The sequence below is a fragment of the Glossina fuscipes genome, unplaced genomic scaffold (genome assembly GCF_014805625.2).
Source record: "Glossina fuscipes isolate IAEA_lab_2018 unplaced genomic scaffold, Yale_Gfus_2 60, whole genome shotgun sequence".
Classification (NCBI taxonomy): domain Eukaryota; kingdom Metazoa; phylum Arthropoda; class Insecta; order Diptera; family Glossinidae; genus Glossina; species Glossina fuscipes.
Window position 1 is genome coordinate 154,927 of NW_023998432.1, and position 3,700 is coordinate 158,626.

The following is a 3,700-nucleotide window of genomic DNA, read 5'->3' on the forward strand; positions in this document are numbered from 1 at the left end:
AAATGTCTTCATGATCGGGATTTCCCGCGATCCATTTCCAGGCGGATCCTATGAAATTCAATGATCTTTTCTTTATTATTTTCTTAGACTTCAGGCGTCGTAATAAATTTTCGATTTGCCCCATTTCATACTTGAGATAAGGGAATAGAGAATAATCACTGTTGTTGTTGACTATTTTTCCCAATTCATTGATTTTTGTTTCGTATTCGTCCAAGTCAATTACGTGGATTAATTTGAAGTTTCCAGTTTGTATTCGTGCTTGTCCAGTGTGGATGGGTACTAATTGTGACTTGGAGAAGTCCAAAATTTGTATGTCTCCGGTAATAATCCCAATCGAGATCCTGAAATTTGAAGTTTAGTTCCTTATGTTATTTTTGTGTACAATTTTTCCTGAATCGGTTATAATGATTGTCTCTTTGTCTTCTCTAATTATATCTTTGTAGTCGTTTGAGTCTAGTCGTTTGTTGTGTTTTACGTAGATTTCATCTCCTCTAGTAAGTAGTGTTTCATTTTTGTGTTTGTTTTGTTGTCGTATTTCAAGTCATGTCTCTGTTTTTCTTTCAGTCTATCAATATTTTGCAGTCTTAGTTTTTCCAATTCGTCGGGGTCAACATTGGGTGTGTGTCCATGGAGAGGTTCTATTGGTTTTTTCTTTGTAACGGAATGAATAGTGAAATTGTATTCATTCACAACCCGTTCCAGCAATTCTTCAAAGATCTTTTTTTGCCCATCCGATTTGAGGCATCTCATTACTTCACTTAAGGAATCAATGGAATCGTTCGGTTTGTCCGTTCACCTCGCTCCTATATGGCGGGGTGCGATATACCTTGATTTTGAGATCGTTTTCGAGCATAGACATAATGGAGGCAGATTGCAGGGCCTTTTGATTATCAATTACGATCATTTTAGGAATACCAAAATAGAACAAGATGTCTTGTAAAGGTTGTAACGGCCGCGAACAAACCTCGGGTAGGGTGTCTGTCGGTCTGTATCAACCGCAAGCGGCGGAATAACGGCATGCCGTTAGACAAAATCATGCGATTTTGTGGTACCGCTAATAAATCGCATGATCTTGCGGTATATGTTTATTTTATTCTTTTATGTTTTCCTTGCTTACAAGTACAGGCAAAAATCGTATGATTTTGCGGTATCTTTGCTTGCTTTTGCAAGTACAGGCAGAATCGTATGATTTTGCGGTACTCCCTTTTTTTTCCTTTTGCTCTTGCGAGCATAGGCAAAATCGTATGATTTTGCGGGATCTATGCTTGCTCTTGTGAGAGTAGCGGCAAGCCGTTATAGAGAGAGCAACAGGAAGAAGAAGAGGGAAATTGAGTAAGAAGGAGAAGTCTGTCTGCGTTTTAAAATTTAAGTCAGAGGGGATAGTTTTAAGTTGAGTTGAGTTCTAGGCAGTGGGGATCTGAGAGTTGAAGGGTGAACGTCAATAAGTGCTCTTGCTATTGTTTTTTTGATTATATATTACCTAAAAAAAAAAAAAAAACTTAACCTGACAGACATTAAATAGAATTGTGAGTAAATCGTGTAACAACGCGTACAAACATTCAGTTTGCAACAACTTACGGGTTAAACAAAAATCTCTACCTCTGTAAATATTGATGAAAAGGAAACAAGCAAAAATTTATTTAAAAATTTTCAAATTTATTGTGTAATGTTCTCGGGCTACGATTAGAAGAGAAAAACAAAAATCAATTACTTAGTCAATTCTTATATATGTGTGCACATGTAAGTGCGTGAAGCTATAAACGCAATTGATGGCATAAAAATTGAAATTTTCTTCGTTTCTTTGATATATAAATAATAGAAATTGTTTATTTAATTTGCCTGCAATTTTATCCAATATTCATTCATACATAAAGAGCAGCTAGCTACATAGGCTAATTAAAATTTAAACGCACAAAATCTTTCCAAAGGCTTTTCCTCAAAGAGAACAAAAGCAAAATAGAATCGTTGTGCAATCGAGATCAATCGAGAAATATGAATAGACAAAAGACCACATAAGGCAGCTTGAAACTGTTCGTTAGCGTTGGTCCTAAAGTCGCGTTCGAGCGAAATCCAAGTATACGTTTAATGAAGGAAAATATTCTAATTTTATATTGAGTGACATTTAACAGAAAAATTCATCCAAATTCTGGATCTGATAATAATAACGAAAGTCGTGTACTTGTCACATTTTGATAATCAATTCAATAATTTTTTTATTTGAATATCAAAAAAAGAAAAAAAAGGAAAAGGAAGACATAAAAGAAAAATTCTATAATAGTTTTTTTTGTTCATAAAACGAGGAAGAAGAAAAATAAAGCGGAATAAAGAAAAAAAAGAATTGATAATTAAATCTCAAAAGACAAAAACTACATAAGGCAAACAAATAAGAAAAACGCAGTACAAAGTCAGAATATTGTGTGTTTTTAATTCTTAAGCGGTAAAATTGCCTACAACAATAACGAAGTGAAGAGTTGAGTGTGTTAGTAGAATGTACCAAGCAAAGCGCATCGCGTTCGTGTAGGAACGCATTATGTTAAAATAGCAATGAGGTGCACAAAAAAGATCACCGAGTTAGGAGATGTCGCAAGATTGTGTCTTGCATATCGGAATATTTTATCTAATTTAACTATTAAAAATTAACAAGAAGAATGAAATAAACTTTGATTTAATTTATCATAAAAGAGATGTGAAAATTAATATGAGAGGAATCTGTCTGCGTTCCTGTATTTAAACATCCCTAAATCTAAAGCACTAAAAGCAATTATTTAAGAAATAAGTTAATTACAAATTTTGTGAAAATCGTATAATATAATAAAAGAAAAAAAAACATAATCGAAGTTTATCTTAAAATTAGCATTCGTTAAAAAGAAGACGGCTTGACATAAAGTAAAAGAAAAGAAAAAATTTTGAATAATTAAATAAACTTTTAGTCCAAATATAGTAAAAATCGAATCAATCCCTCCTAGGCCTTTTTCCATTTTAAAACAAAAAAAAAAACAAGAGGAAAAAAATTTATAAAAAATTTTTGGAAACTACAACAAAAACAACGATATCGCAACCATAAACAACAAATTATTTTAAAACCGAAACGAAAAAAAAAAAGGAACACTTTTTAAATATCCTTCAAATTATAAAACGTTTTCTACTATTGTTGCTATACTAGCACATACTACAAACAATAGTTCCACTGATCAGAAGAGCAAATTGTTTAAAAGGTTATAACCAAAGCAGAAAGGAAAGCAACGCATTAAAAAAATAGCAAGTGTTCTTAGGTACCGCTACAATAACTGTTTTGAGTGCTACAACTGGTGCTCTGGCTCTAGGCATACATCTAGCGCCAGAAAAACGTCAGACACTTTTGAGAAGTGAGCCGGAACATCCTGCGTCCTGGAGTTGAAGATTGCCGACGTAGCAGCTACCGCGGCCGACACTGCACCGACGCCGATGCTTGTACTGTAAGTTACTTTTAGGCTATTTAATTTTGTTGTTCCCAATGAGTGGCTAAGCGCGAGCTGCCACCGCTGTGACTGAGACGTAGGGGCGTGCATATGGTGGCTATGTAGGGCCGACGCTAGACGATGACCGACTGACTCACTGGTGACAGACGGACAGCAGACAACCGACCGGACCTTTTCGTTCTTTTAGTTTATTTTTATTTTTCTTTGTCAGGAGGCTCCGAGAGCCAAACCCCAGGTCAAAA

The 3,700-nt window shown here is 34.7% G+C and overlaps 1 long non-coding RNA gene across 1 annotated transcript; it reads left to right on the forward strand.

The window, feature by feature from the left end:
• Positions 1 to 1,321: 1,321 nt before the first annotated feature.
• LOC119637629 lies at positions 1,322 to 2,252 on the forward strand. Its single transcript, XR_005247303.1, has 2 exons — positions 1,322 to 1,740; positions 1,929 to 2,252. It is a non-coding gene; the product is annotated as an uncharacterized LOC119637629 (long non-coding RNA).
• The last annotated feature ends 1,448 nt before the right edge of the window (positions 2,253 to 3,700 follow it).